Below are 16,009 nucleotides of genomic sequence, written 5' to 3'. Positions count from 1 at the left end.
CCACCTGTCAAAAAAAAATTTTTTTTTCTAGATGGAACTTTAAGGAAGCCAGGGAAGTTTGAAAGCAGAGAAGGAAAAATATCCCATGCATGCAAAACGGCCAGTGAAAATGGCCAGATAACAGAACTAGCTTGCATATAGTCGATTTCAATAAATGTGCAGTTGAATGAACGCATTGTAGACTCCACAAAGATAATCTGGAGCTTCCCTTCTCACCCTATGACGTGTCTGCCTGTATTTTTGAAGTTTACAATCACAGGAAAGGGGTCCCTGCTGAAAGTATAAACAATTTAACAAAATATAATTACAGAAAGTATGTGTGCTAACCATTAAATAATCCCTTTGGCCCTAGCTCTGTTAAAAAACAAAACAAAACAAAAAAAAACCTTTAAGTGTTCTCTATAATTGGCTCATAATATCTTTTGCTCTGGAAATACAAGGACAAATAGTCTTAACATAGAATGTTTTTTGTTTTTGTTTTTTTTTTTTTTGCCTAAGTCTTAATTGGTGTTTTGAGAAACAAACTAAGACAAAACTCAAAGAAAATCTTTTTAAAAATAATTAACATTTAACATAATTATTTTAGCTTAAGGTAATAAAACTCTAAATCCTGAATAGTACAAATGCTAAAATGAAATTTAAAATTTTTAAAGGTATTTAATGTGGCCTGAACTTAAAGTTAATTTAAGTGGTAATGATCGCCTTGCCTTGTTGGCCCACATATAAACTGATTTAAAGGAAACTTGACTTAATGGAAGTAGTATCAGACTAGAGTATGAAAAGGATTCTCACTGTGACTCTGTTGATAACAACTTTTTGGTCTAAGTCACACCCATACATTTTATTTGTCACAAAGGTGACAAGAAGGATACTGAAATAAATGGTATCTTGGGTCCCTCCCAACTCTAAAATTGTGTCATATTCTCAGGCTGACAGATTATTAAAATATAGTCTAGGAGATTCCTCTGTATTTCTTCTTAGATTCCACCTCTAAAAGAGGGGAAAAAACACACACACACACACATGTTCTTCTGAAGTTCTATTGCCTTATGAAACTAGTCTAATTCTGGAAGGCTTTAGTAGACTTATACAGAAGTAGGCAAGAAGGTAAGGTACTATGTAAAACTTAAATCATTGTTTAAATGTAAATTAATCTGATTTTAATTTCCTAACTTTGAAGATGGAATAGTAACTCTTTTTCTTTCCTGTAGATTCTGCAGGTCTAGCTGGGAATTCTGCTAGGGTGGAGGTGGGATGAAGAAATTCTCCCAGCCACACTGTCAGCTGAGGGATAAAGACTTTGCCTGCAGAAGTGTGGTGGTGATGGTGATGGTTTTGTAGTTTGGGGGAGGGAGACTGTAACAAGGATGCCAGTTCAGCTGAACGTTGTAGTGTTAAATACCCGATTTAAACATTTTTCAAATTTTTTCATCTCATCAAATGTTGTTGAAGGCCTTCTGAATGTTTTAAATATACTTGAATATCTAAAGTTCATTGTTATTGATAAATGCTGCTAATAAAGACTGCCTCTGTGTAAGAACTCCAGTTTCTTTCTCTGTCTTTGTATATTCCACTAAGTCCACTCAGGGAATAATCAAGCAGTCAAATGGCCAGTCTTTGGGGCAACAGACCGATTTCCATGCTTGGCTGTGTACTAAGCTGTTCATTTGCTTGAACTATTGGATGAAGTCAAAGAGAGTTATTCATTATCACATATGAGTAACGCTCAAATAACACCCTTGGATTGTGACATTTAATAACTACTAATTAGTGGTGAGGATGATGATGACAGTGTGAGAAGCCTATTTCCCTCCAGCTTACTGTCAACTTATTTATCTTAGATTAGATGATGAAATCAGAAAAGTAGATGTCTATTTCCCCACAATTTGCCATGAATCCTTGTTTTCTCTCTTTACACCTACAAATGGTATTTCAGTAAATCCATGATTTAATTAATATTTAAGCTACTAATTCAGATAACAATACTGTCACACTTTCTCATGCTGTATGATTTTTATCCACATTTTCTCATAACTTCTCCATAAAAAATTTATTCAATGTACTAGAAAGTTAACCTTTTTGGAGGGTGAGGAGCAGTATCCAGTTCAGATTGTCCATCCGTTATCTTTCCTTCTTCCTATATGACTTGTCTTTTTGAGGCATTCTTGTTCAAGGGTACCGAATTTATTGTCAGAGGACTAATATCTTATCTCCCAAAGAAGAGGATATAAGCCCATGAATGGAAGAATAAAGTGGTATTGATTATAATAATTATGAATCTTAAAAATAACTACTATTTTTGGTTAAAAAGGTAAAAGGTCATAGAGGAGCCTGGCTTTCCCACTGTTCAAAAGACACTACAGCATTATATGCAATGGAGATGAACTAGAATCTTTTCCAATAAAAGATGAAGAAAGCAAGGATGTTCATTATCACCACTACTATTTCATATTGTAATAGAAATGTGAATTATAGCAATAAGACAAGAAAAAGAAACTGAAAGAATGAGCATAGGCAAAGACAAAATAAAAGTATTGCTTTCTGCAGATGAAATGATTGTTTACTTAAGAAAACCCTAGAGAGTCAACTAAAAATTAATTGAAACGATTATTTTTATCCTGCAACTCTGCTGAAATTATCTATATAAATCATCAGTACTAATGCATATTAGCAACAAAACTCAGCAGGAAGAGATGGAGAAATTACATTTAAAATAATTGATAATGTAAAAAACACTTTGGAATCTTCTCATTATGACACACAAGAAATATATGAATATAACCATAAAACAGTTTATGTTTTATGTAAAAGCTGATCTAAATAATTGGATGGGTAGACTAAGCCAACATAATAAAATTATTACCAAAATTAGTTTACTTATTCAGTACCGTATCAATTAAAATACCAAAGGATTACTTTATAGAATTAGAAAATAAAACACTACTAAAATCTAGAAGAACAAAAGATTAAGAATCTAAAAAAGGAAGAAACAGGCCCAGCAGAATTAAGTCTCAAACTATATTATAAAGCAGTGGTCATCAAAATTTTATATTGGTTAAAAAGCAGATGGGTCTATAGAATAGATTAGTAATACACTATATAGAAGCAAATAAATTGGCCTTTATTTTTTTGCTTCCTATTCCTTTAGTTTAGTTTCAAAGATAAGATCTGCTTAGCTTTCTGACTGATTACAACTCTGGATGGATAGGCATATCTAACTTTTGACTACAATGTACTTTCCAAAGTGAATCCACTGTCTTTGATCCTAACTAAATTAGAGCTTTGTGATTCAAACTCTTTCTTTTTGGAACTTAACCTTGAAGATATACCTGGTCTTATTTTTCATCACTTACTCACTGCTATATCTAAAGACATCAACTACTGGGTCAGGACTCCACATTCAGCAAAAACTGCTGGAAAAACTGGAAAAAAGTCTGGCTTAAATTTGGTATAGACCAACATTCAAACATATACCAAGATTAATTCCAAATGGATATATGACAAATATAAAAGGTCACATCATAAAAAAAATAAGAGGAGCAAAAAAATTTCCTTTCAGACCCATGATTATGGAAAGAGTTTTTGATCAAAGCATAACAACCCAGAAGATAAAATGAACAATTTTGATTATAACAAAATAGACATCTTTTTCACAAACAAATCCAATAAAATAAAATGAAAAGGGAAGAATTAAACTTGGTATTAAGACAGGTCTGACTCAAGCTGAAACCCTCTTAGATAAATTGGAATGAAATTAAATCCTCAAAGGTCATCCACAGAATAAATATTTAGCAACAGCATAGAAAAGATATTTAATAGAGATGCCCCACGATTAAGGTTGATACGACTCCCTTCCCCTTGTCTCCATATAGAAAGACAATTGGTCAATACAATATTTGGGAAGATCTATCAAGTCTGAAAGGGCTGATCTCCATGTGTATGGACCTTTTGGCCTTGATGGACCAGGAAGTCACTTCAACATGAGCAAGGGCTACCAGAAAATTATATGAAGTAAAGCTTGAAACTAAAACAATTTTAAACAAATAAGGGTTTGATAATAGCTTATCTTCTTTCAGGAAGAAAAAACTGGCTTAATCCATTTTGAGGAGGACTAGAGGAACTTTTGTAGATTTATCACAACACAGGGGTGAGGGAAGCGGGGGTAATCCTTGCAATAAGTTTCTCTGTTAAAGATCTCATTTCCAAGATATAAGAACCATTCCCAAGTTGCCTCAAAAAGAGAGAAAACAAATGCTTGCTATTTGAAAAAGGAAATAAAATGAGAAATAAACTAGGAGAAAAAAATAAAGAAAAAGGGCACCAGATGTTCAAGATATTAAAAAAAAAACCCAATAATAACTATGAACTTAGACTGATGATACAAATAAACAAGAAGACATGATGCCCAAGAGGTAAGCACAAAATAAGAGAGTAATTTTTCTAAAAGTATAAGCAAAATTTCAGGGAGTAAAATGTTCTGTGGACACAAGGAATAAAAAATAAGGAATAATGCAAAATGTAAATTACATTTTAAGTAGATACTCTGTAAGAAACAATTGGATAAAACAAAGGTAGAAAGCCTTATCTAAGTAGTAGACTCTCCAAAAAATAGAATAAAGCAAACGGATCCTGGGGACAACAAAAAATATAAGCACAAAAGTCAATAGACTGAGAGAAATTGAAAATGTAAAGTATCTATTAACAAGTTGCCCCTAGCTTGATATGGAAAATGAGTTGAAGAGAGAAAATCTAAGAATCATTAGGCTCTCCAAAAATGACAACCAAACAACAACAAAAACTGTAGCATATATATTTCAAAATAATCAGAGAAGAAAAATGTTCTGGTCTATTAGAATTAGAGGACAAAGTGAAAATCCATTGATCACTTCCTGAGAAAAATTTCAAATTAAAAGTAGACAGGAATATTGTAGCCCAAATCTAAAACTTCCATGTCAAAGACAAAAATACTGCAAAGCATCCAGAAAAATTCAAGTACCAAGGAACCAGTACCACAGTCAAGGTCACATAAGACTTAACACTAAATGCTATAAAGAAGATTAAATCTTGAACTATAATATTCTACAAAAGGCAAAAGATAAAGCTTTATATAACCAAGAATAACTTATCCTGCAAGATTGGATACGATTTTAGAGTGGAAAAATTGACTTGTAATAAAGGACTTTAAGCATCCTTATGAAAAGGCCAGAGCTGAATAAAAACCTTGAAATGAGATCAATAGGATTATGAGAAACCTATTGTGGTATAAATACATTTGATCAATTGGCTAGAACTAAATAGCAAATAGAAGTGGAGAGGGGAAGAAAGGAGGAGGGAAATAGGAAGCACAAGGATAGTCATTTCACTGCATCTTAATTGACTAAGTGTAAGGATCCTTTAAATGGGCAGCCACAGTGCAGCAGGAGATTTGAGTGGCCCGGGAGTAATCTCTGTGGGTGTAGGACTGCCCCTTGGGTGGGATCCTGTCCATATCGAGATAGCTTCTTAATGGGAGATGGCTCCCTCTCTGATTGGCTGTGTGTGACCTCACAGACCCTCTATAAGCCCACTGCAGGCAGCAAGTCCTGCTCTTTATCCTGGGGTAGCCGAGCCCAGTGGATGGATAGCCAAGAGAGGTAAGGAGCTTGATAGTGAACACGTGGGACTTCGGACCAGGTGTTCACTAGGCAGTTAACAAATCAGGGCATTATGTGAGTAGGTACAACAAAGGCTTTAAGTTTACATGTGGCTGGCTGTTCTTGAGCACGCTAAACTACAATTCAAGAAATCATGGTCAGAGGCCTCTGAAGACCTCGGAAGAGGTGAGCTGGTAAAATTAGTTGGCACTGCATAGGTCAGTGGCCAGAGGTACTCTGAGGGCCTAGGAATCAAGAGAGACTGGTAATGGTAACTGCTATGAGAGCAAGTTACAACTAACAATATAGAAGTCTCCCAATTACCATGTAGCCTAATATTATAAAGTTTTAAAATTCTATGCAAGATGTAAAGCAGATGGACTCATTCACTACTGTAACAAGGACTTGATGTCCTTGCACTGAAATTTTGTCTAAAACTAGAGCTTTATTTTAATTATATAATGTGGTGTGGAGCTCTCTCCTTATTGGAAGAGTTCAGGGATAGGATAGAGTTACCAAGATTAGAGAGCAATCTCTCCAATCTTATTAAAGCTTCCTTTGAGTTACTGTGTCTCTTCAGACTTGGGGGGGAGATTCGGTTGATAGAAAATAATTTCTTTGTGGGTAAGATTTAGGACACTCTTGGTTGTGCTGAGGGAGCTTGCTTCCAATGAGCATCTTCATTTTGTATTTTCTGATATGTATTCTATGTGCATACTTCCTCCAATTTCTTCACTGCTATGATTTGGAGAGATGTGTTGCTTGGCTAATTGCTATGAGTGTTCATTGTGGAAGTGGTACTTGGCTAGAAAGGGGTCAAGTTTGGGATGAGAAGTTGGGGATCCCAGCTTCCCCCAATAATGAAAGTGATCAGAAGTTAGACTGAACCCTAAAACTTTGCTCCTTTAGACAAATAATATTTAAGGGAGTAGATAGATATAATTCTAGCCTGGTACTTGGCTATTATATAATAATATAATTTATGATATAAATGTCATATATTTATACATGATATATTCATGTATATTTATATATAAATGTGATATATATATTTATGATATAATTTATTATATAATTCTAGTCTGAAACTTGGCTATGATATAATGATATAATTTATGATATAAATGTCATATATTTATACATGATATAAATATATCATGTATATTTATATATAAATGTGATATACATATATTTATGATATAATTTATTATATAACTCTAGCCTGAAACTTGGCTATGATATATAATTTATGATATAAATATGCCATATATTTATTCATGATATAAATATATCATGTATATTTATATATAAATGTGATATACATATATTTATGATATAATTTATTATGTAATTCTAGCCTGGTACTCCCTTTGATTGAGGAAAGCAGGCGACCAGTTTCAGCCTTCCACCTCCTTCCCCTCCTGGAAGGAATGAGATATTCTCCCTTGAAGGGTGGGGAGGAAGAAGAAGAGGCTAGAGATGTCCATTTTGTCTCCCTTAGAGCCATATAATGACATTCCCATTGCAACATGGGGGGGGGGGGGACAGCCCCAGCCATAATAGTCCTTTAGTAAGAAAAAAAATCTGCTTGTTCCAATGCTTTTAAGTTCAGTGCTATTTAACATAAATGGGAATTTACCATAAGTGAAAGCAGTTTCCTAACTGTAAAAGTATCTGGTCTCTTCTCCTTGTTTCTTGCCCTTGAACAAGGAACATTTTCTTTTCAGATAATAAAGCATACACCTGGCATTTCAAGTACTCTCCTTTCCTTTCCTACCTTGGATTATCCCCCTTTCTTTCTTATGAAATGTTTTACTTTTTAATCTTAAATTGTTGCAAAATGCTTCTAATGGCTTGTGGGCTCCATGCAGGCCTAAAAGGTTATGAAAATCCTATATCTGTACACCAGGAATCTGAATTTGCTAATTAGCAGATCTCTTAGCATGCTAATAAAGTCCTATTTTCAGTTTGATTTTCTTTCTTTAGTCCAGTCAATAGGTACACCTCTCCAAAGAGGTTGCGGAAAAATTATCCCACAATGAAGTGATTAGATTCTACTAGTGAGGGAAATGACAAATTTATCTTCACAATCCAAAAATCTTCAAGGATCAGAGGAATTAAGAAAAACGTTTTTTGTTTTGTGTTAAGTAAAGAAAGAAAAGGAAAGGGGAAAAGGAACACTAGGAAAATGTGAGAAAGAAAAAACTTGCCCTCAAAAAAATGAGGTGTGTGAGAAATATATGAAAACATGGAAGAGAATTTATAACAATTATGAGGAAATAAAGAAATTACTAGAAGATACTTCACCCTATTATGTGCCAACTCAACTGTCATTTAAATGGATGGAAATTTAGAAAAATGCAAAACACTCAGGTTAATATAATAATTAATAAAAAATTTAGACAAGATAATCTCAAAAAATTAAATTATTTTAATATTATAACCCAATATAATTATATATTTATGTATACATACATACACACAGTATATGCTTAATATTAAACTGTTTGCAAGAATAGGAAAAGAAGGGATATTATTAATCAGGGAGAAACAAAATAAAGAAAACTTTAGCTCAATATCATTAATGAATATCAGTGCAAAAAACAGTAAAATATTAGCAAAAAACCCTGAAAAAACATCTTAAAATATAATAAAATACAATTTGGTTGGATTTATATGATAGAGAATATAAGGTTGGTTGAATATTTTTTAAAGTATAAATATAATAGGCAATAAATTAATAACAAAGACAGGAATTACATGAATCAATAGATACTAAAGAGGTTTTTGTCAAACTAGAAATCCTGTTTAAAAAGCACATAACTTAAATGCATCTGAAAAAATGGACCTTTCCTTACTATAATTACTATAATTATAATCTATCTAAAATGAAGCACTAGCATTTTCTGTGGGGAATGGTAGAGGCCTTTCCAACAAGGATAAAAAGCAAGATAAAAAATATAAATTGAGGGAATAAATACAGGCAAAGAAGAAATAATAAGTTTGTTTCTTGCCCTTGAACAAGGAACATTTTGTGGACACAAGGAATAAAAAATAAGGAATAATGCAAGTTGTTAGAAACAAACTTATTGTTCTTGTAGATGATGTGATAGTCTATTTAGAGAATCTTAGATTTAACTAAAATTAATGTAAACAATTAAGAGCCTCAAATAGCAATACACAAAATAAACCCACATAAATCTTAATCTTTTTATATTATCAATTAAATCTGGTAAGAAGAGGAAGAAACAATATTATCACATGGAATATATAAAATATTGGGGAGAACAGTCAATAAGGCATATTGACTATAGGAATTATGTCAAGTTGACTATAGTCAACTTGACTTAATATTGACTATAGGAATTATAAGGAATTATGTAAGTTTAAAAAACATACTTATAAAAACAGACCTAAATAATTGGAGAAATATTAATTGCTTATGGTTGGATTGTAACAATTTAATGGCAATAATATGACAATAATAAATAAATGTATTAAATACACTACTAATCAGTTTATCAAAGGTTATTTTACAAAGCTAAAAAAAAAAATAACAAAATTCAAGACTTAAAAGAAATAATGTAAAAAATTGAAAAGGAAGGTTAAAAAAAAAGGAAGCTTTTATATGATTATAGCAGTACCAGATGTCAAACTATATACCACAAAATAGGAAAATCATCAAAAAAGCAGTTGACATTGTTTTAAAAAAAAAAATTGATCTGTGGAACAAATAAAGTGAAAAAACATAGCATAAATCAATACACCCTAACTAAGAGCTCATTGTTGAATAAAAACTATTGCAAAAACTCTAAAAACAGTTGAAATTAGACTTAGACCAATATTCCAAACAATACTACACAATAAGTTCCAAATGGATCCACAACCCAGATTATTAAAAAGGTATATCATAAACAAATTAGGAGATGTAAGGTCAACTGAAGGTTTGGGAAAGAGGAGAAACTAGTAATGTTTTTAGGCAGTGGAAAGCAGCCAGGAAATACTGAAAATAAGAAAAAGTGAAGATAAAGTCATAGAGAAGATTTTTTTTTTTTTTTTTTTTTAATGAGACCACAGACATGAGGCCTTGGCAAGTAAGGCAATTTTTTCTTCTCGGATTGGACCAAAATAGCCAAGGAATAACATAGTGAATTATGTGGAGAGGTTTCAAGGGGAGGAATCAGGGAGAGCTCATGACAAGTGGCTTTCATTTTGTCAGGAGATGTTTCCGTCTAAAAAGGAGGGGAAGGGGATGTGATGGGAAGGATTTACGAGTTCTCTTTTTTAGTTTAGTTTAGAATAGCCATTTCAGGGAGTGTGATAGTCCATCAAGGAAGAAAAAACTTATTGCTCCATAGCAAGGAAGACCAAATTTAGCTTATATAATATAAAACTGAAGTGGAGCCAGTCTGTACAGAAGAATGTGACTTTTAGCCTCCTTGGCAGCCAATGGTGGAGGGTGTGGGTAATTCAAGGTTGGGATTTGGCAAGGCATGAATGAACGGGATGGAATATCAGAGTAAAAGATTCAAAGGTCAAATTCAGTGACCTAGTCAACTATGAGTCAGAACAATGGCAGGAAGAAAATGATGCTAAAGCAAAAAACCAAAATGGTGAAGGGTCTGGAGTCTATGACATACATAGGAAGATCAGTTGCAGTTTAGTGATGTTTTGTCTGGAAAAGAGAAGCCTGATTTACCAATTCTGCTTTAAAATTCGAAGACAATGTTAATTAGGATCAATTTACAGAAAAATGGAAAATTTTAAATTAGACAAGATTTTTAAAAAACCTATTTTTAAATATGTGCATTTTAAACACATGGAAGATTTCATTCTAAATTCAGAATTTAATAATTGCTCCCCCCCCCCCCAAAAAAAAAAAGGTTTCAGGAAAAGAAATTTAGCCTTAACATAAAATTCATGTCACTTATTACAAAATTAAGATAAAGTGCATAAAGTAGAAAAACTCAGAAATAGTATTCATAAATGTATATATCATGTGAACCATTGCCAAGATTGTTTGTTAGTAGTAAACACAGTTTATGCTTTAATATACTACGTTTTAAAATTACTTTAGTCAAAATAAATTCAAGCATGGATTGATTATATTTGAGGACCCAAAAACCTTTAAGTGAAGCAAATGGGTTTTGAAGAAGAGACAATTGGATCAGTCTTTGGTCTGAAAGGGCAAAATTAGGGATAATAGGGAGAAGGGGCAAAGAGGTTAAGTTTAGGTTGACTGCCACTGAAACAAAACCACCAAAAACACTGTTAACTAGTGCTCTCCCCAGGAGGGATGGGCTGCTCCACTTGATTTAGGGGACCCGGTCTGAGTCTACAGATTTGGAGTCTATTGTACAAGATACTGATTGGGCCAAACAGAATCCAAGGTTGTCTGCTGCGCAAATGTTTACAAAACGCCTACTATGTACCAGGCTTTGTAATGACCTTTGCGCATTGCTGTTAGTATGGTTTTGGGTCATTATGTGGTGTGTGTGTTTTAATTGTTCTCTGGTTAAAAACAGAAGCAAAAAAGTAGATTCTCCGATTTTACAATCCATTCCTCCCTCCCACCCTATTCCATAGAAATAATTAAAATTTCAAAAATTCGAGCCAGGTAGGAGTCGAACCTACAATCTTCTGATCCGTAGTCAGACGCGTTATCCATTGCGCCACTGGCCCTCCGCAAATCGGGCGGGGGAGGGTGTCTACACAAAGGCTAGAAGGGCGCGCCAGCGCCCTATTTACCCATAGATTTGTCGCGTGGGTGGGGCGTGCAGGTGTGCCAAGCGCCGCCATTGCCGCGGGGGGCTGAGGTGTAGGACTGGAGCGAGGACCAGGGTAAGAACTTTTAGCGTGTTCCCTCGGACCTTAGCTTAGGTCGGTCTTTTGAATCCAATGAGCAGGTAAGTAGTTGGGTATGCGCAGGCGCGAAAAAAATTTCCTTCTGCACACAAGGAACTTGTCAACCCCCGCTGTTAGCTGTTGAATCTCACGGGGGCGCATGCACGAACCGTGTCCCTTCGATAGCTCAGCTGGTAGAGCGGAGGACTGTAGTGTGAAACACGTGTTAGACATCCTTAGGTCGCTGGTTCGACTCCGGCTCGAAGGAGACCAATTTTTGGTTTTTTGTGTAAGCCCCTTCGACACCATTGCAAGCGTAGACTTCGTATACGAAATAAAAGTAAAAGATTTCTTTCCTTTCTTGACTTACAATTTTCAACTTAGATATTCTTCAAACTAACTGTATTTATATACTTCCCCCGCAAAATAAAAGCACCCTGAAGGCAGGAAGATTTTCCGGTTTGTAGGTCAGTCAAGTCTTGGGTGCGCTTCCTACCCCTCTCCCCTTTTGTTTCCGGGGGATGGAGCAGGGGAAAATGAATGATTGATCGTTCAAAACATTAATTTATAAAAGGATGATTAGGACCACCTCTCCAACGCCTGAGGCAGAGAGACAAAAGAGACAGCATAGAAAAGGCGCTACGAAAAGCGGATAAAAATAGGGAGAGGCAGGGACAGAAAGACAGAAAGGAGAGTGGGCAAGTGACAGAGAGAAGAACAGCAACGAAACAAACCTAGAAACAGAAAGAAGCTGAGAGATCCGAGGAAAGGAGATAGAAAAGGGGACACAGAAAACGCACATACACGTCCACCCCCGGAAAAGAGCCAGAGATAGGAGGAGGCATGGAACAGAATAAAGAAACAAAAGGCAAAGATTGAGAGAAAAGACAGAAGAAAAAGGCAGAAAGAGAGGAGACAGAGATAGAAACTGGGAGAGACCAGGAGAGGGGAGAGACAAAGAAGAAATAGAAGATACAAGAAAGGGAAGGGAAAAAAAAAAGAATGATCAGAGAGAAAGAGGCAATGATAGGGAAAAAGAGGTAGGGACAGATAAAAAGGAGGAAAAGGGACAAACACAAGACGGAGAGAGTGAAAAATGAGAGGCAGAAATAGACAAAAGGCACAAAGACAGCGAAAAGAATAGAGAAACAGAAGACGGCAATGCAGAAGAAAGACAAAAGAGGCAGGAGAAGGGAGAAAGAAAAGGAAGGATAAAAAGAGAAGGAAGAAGACAAACGGGAAACGAAGAGCAAAAAAAAAAGCAGAGCTGAAGAGTCAAAAGATAAAAGTAGATCAAAAAGTCAGACACGGTGAGAAAAGAGAGATAGAAAGACAGGAAATCATGGAGAGGAGAGAAGAGACAGGTGTCGGGGACTGGAGAGAAAGTACAACCCTTAAACCCGATGTGGATACTGGGGCCCACAAGCAGCCCTTTTAAAATTCAATCCATTTCCTTAAAACCCTCGAGTTGGAAAACCACACCCTCCAGAACAAGAGCCTTTTCCAAATTAAAAGGCCCTTCCCTTTCCAGCCGCCGTCCTCACGGTCCCAAATTTTAGTCGGTGAGCAACTGGACCTAGCCTAAGGGAAGTTTGTGCAAAGTTACTCCGGGTCCTTTGTTATCTTCAGGGAGGTGGAAGAGGAAAAGAGCCCCAAGCAGTGGAGGGAGGAGAGAGAAACAGGAGCCGCTTTTTCTCTCCCGGAACATAAGGGGGGTACAACTAGACTAACGGGAGAAAGCGAGGAGCTGCTTTATAGAGCCATCCTGGGCCTATGTTTGCAGCTTCCTTCGATAGCTCAGCTGGTAGAGCGGAGGACTGTAGAGGTGCGCGCTCCTTGGCGATCCTTAGGTCGCTGGTTCGATTCCGGCTCGAAGGAAAGGCTTGAGACTTTTTTGCTTTCCACTTTTTTTTTTTTTTTTTTTTAAGTTTGATGAGACCCAGTTTCACAGAGAAAAGAAAAAGGACGTGTACTTTAGCGACGGAAGTCTGCCAATTCAAGCAGTTGTTCGTGCTCCCTAGGGGACGTGCTAAAAAGCACTCCTCCAGTAGGGGAATTAGCTCAAATGGTAGAGCGCTCGCTTAGCATGCGAGAGGTAGCGGGATCGATGCCCGCATTCTCCAGCTTCCTTTTTTTGACTTTTAATAAACTTCCCCGATTTTTCAGCGGTACAGACAATACCGCTTTATTTTGTGTTTCAAAAACTTTACACTTTACATTGTCCCTACTTCTTTGTGGCAAGATAAATTCAAGGTACTTATAAATTTAATTAACATTTATTAAGTACCTACTCTGTGCCAGGCATTGTGCTAAGCACTGAAGATAGAAAAAGGCAAAAGACAGTCCCCTGCCCTCAGTCTATTGGGGGAGAAGGCGTACAAATAAATATATACAAAACAATTCAAGCACAGAATAAATAGGAAATAATTAACGGAGCGGGAGGAAGGTAGTATCTAATGGCAACTGGTGGCCAGTGATAGGAAACATTTCCAGGTGACTGCAAACACACTTCCCTAACCCTCCCTCCTCAGTAGCTCAGGCTCCTTTTTTGTGTTTGTGTTTGTGTTTGTGTTTGTGCTTGTGCTTGTGCTTGTGCTTGTGCTTGTGCTTGTGCTTGTGCTTGTGCTTGTGCTTGTGCTTGTGCTTGTGCTTGTGCTTGTGCTTGTGTTTGTGCTTGTGTTTGTGCTTGTGTCTGTGGTTTGTGGTTTGTGGTTTGTGTCTGTGGTTTGTGGTTTGTGTCTGTGGTTTGTGGTTTGTGTCTGTGGTTTGTGTTTGTGGTTTGTGGTTTGTGTTTGTTTTTGGTGACCAGTGGCTGGTCTTGGAGGCCCAGGTGGCCCTGCGTTGGAGTCCTACCATCCCAAAGCCAAGTGATTTTCTAGTAACTAAGTGACTTTCCACTCAGCACAATCTCTGGCCCTAATAAATATTTATTGAGTGAATTAAATTAATAAGAGGAAGGGATGGATGGGGAAATTTAAAAAATAAAATCTGTGATTCAAGGGCTATTGAAGTAAAAAATAACTGAATATAGTTTTACATTTTACTTTCTCTAAAAGAAATACTCTGCCTCTTCTCATTACTTGGCCGCTTGGGCCTGACTCCTCATCAGTGAAGGAGTGGGATGAAACAATACCCCCGAGTTTCTTTCCAACCCTAGACCCAAAACTCGTATGAAAATTTAAAGAATTAAAATATATACTTCAATTCTAAATCGGGGTCAGTTAAGAGAAAGAAAATAAGGAAGAAAGGAGAGAAAGAAGACAGACCCATCAGGGAGAAAACATGTAACTCCCAGAAGTAGACCTAAGTGACAAAAGTATGGTGAGAAAGATTGATTGTATATGAAGCCAAAAGAGGCATCACTGCGAATTCTATTCAGGATCCTTTCACCCCCTTCTCACCCCTCCCCGCCCCATGGTTGGTGATCTCATCAGCTCCCATAGATTCATATGTCATCTCTATGTAAATGATTTTCAAATCTATTTTTCCTGCCCCAGTCACTCTGCTGACCTCCATCCAATCTTGCATCTCCAAATACCTTTCAGGCATCTCAAACCTGGATGTCTATCAGGCGACTGAAATACAATTTGTCCAAAAATGATCTTTCTCTCTAAAGCGTCTCAAAACCTAGGAGTCACCCTTTACTCTATCTCTCGGCGCCCTTCCATCACTATCCCATCCAGTCTTCGGCCTAGGGAGCCATTTCAATTCTGCAGCATCTTCTTCTCTCCCCTGACACAGCCACCTCTCTGGGAAAGGCCTTTATCACCTCATATCTGGATTGCAACAATACCCACCGAAAATCTGTGGCCTCCAGTCTGATCCCATTCCAATCCATCCTCAGTTCAGCCACTAAAGAGATTTTCCTAAAATGCAAAGTCGGAATATGCACTTCTTACCCTATCGGTCCCAATAAACTCCAGTGGTTTCCTGTTGCCTCCACCCCTGTCCCTTCCTACCTTTCAAGTCTTCTTAGACACACTCCAACTCTGCAATCCAGTGATACTGACTGGGTTGGTCCAAGAACAAGACACCATTCCTAGGCTGTGGTCATTTTCTCGGCCTAGAAAGCTCTGATGCAGACTAGGGACTTAGCCTGTTTTTTAAAAACCGGTTCCGGTAAGCTTTCCCCAACCCCTCAGAATCCTCCTTTTAAATACTTCCTATTTATCTTCTAAGTAGCTCGTTTAGTAAGGGTTTGTTTGTTTATTATCTCCCCTACTAGACTGTAAACTCCCTGAAGGAAGGGATCGTCTCGTCTTTCTATTGCAATATCCCCAGGGCTTAGCTCAGTGCCTAGTACCTAATAGGCTACTTCCTGTTTGTGGAATTGATTTTAGAATCTCAGTTTGGCTATTTATTATCTGTGTGATCTTGGAAAATTTCATTTAACCTCTCCCAGTTATTATTTTATTAAGAATTCATTTTTTAAAAGTGTTTATTAGTTTATTATTATTATTATTATGAATAAGAAAGGCCAGTGAAAGTGAATTAGTTATATAATATGTAAATTGGGTTGTTGAAATACAAGC

General features: G+C 36.3%; 4 non-coding genes across 4 annotated transcripts; 3 read left to right on the top strand and 1 right to left on the bottom strand.

The window, feature by feature from the left end:
• Positions 1-11,242: 11,242 nt before the first annotated feature.
• TRNAR-ACG lies at positions 11,243-11,315 on the bottom strand. The gene has a single exon. It is a non-coding gene; the product is annotated as a tRNA-Arg (tRNA).
• Positions 11,316-11,653: 338 nt separating this feature from the next.
• Positions 11,654-11,745, top strand: TRNAY-GUA. Its single transcript is given in 2 exon segments — positions 11,654-11,690; positions 11,710-11,745. It is a non-coding gene; the product is annotated as a tRNA-Tyr (tRNA).
• A 1,518-nt stretch (positions 11,746-13,263) lies between these two features.
• Positions 13,264-13,355, top strand: TRNAY-GUA. The gene is given in 2 exon segments: positions 13,264-13,300; positions 13,320-13,355. It is a non-coding gene; the product is annotated as a tRNA-Tyr (tRNA).
• A 172-nt stretch (positions 13,356-13,527) lies between these two features.
• Positions 13,528-13,600, top strand: TRNAA-AGC. Its single transcript has one exon. It is a non-coding gene; the product is annotated as a tRNA-Ala (tRNA).
• The last annotated feature ends 2,409 nt before the right edge of the window (positions 13,601-16,009 follow it).

The sequence above is a fragment of the Sarcophilus harrisii genome, chromosome 1, assembly GCF_902635505.1.
Source record: "Sarcophilus harrisii chromosome 1, mSarHar1.11, whole genome shotgun sequence".
Taxonomy (NCBI): Eukaryota; Metazoa; Chordata; class Mammalia; order Dasyuromorphia; family Dasyuridae; genus Sarcophilus; species Sarcophilus harrisii.
The sequence above is the reverse complement of the archived record's forward strand: the minus strand, read 5'-3'. Positions and strand labels throughout refer to the sequence as shown.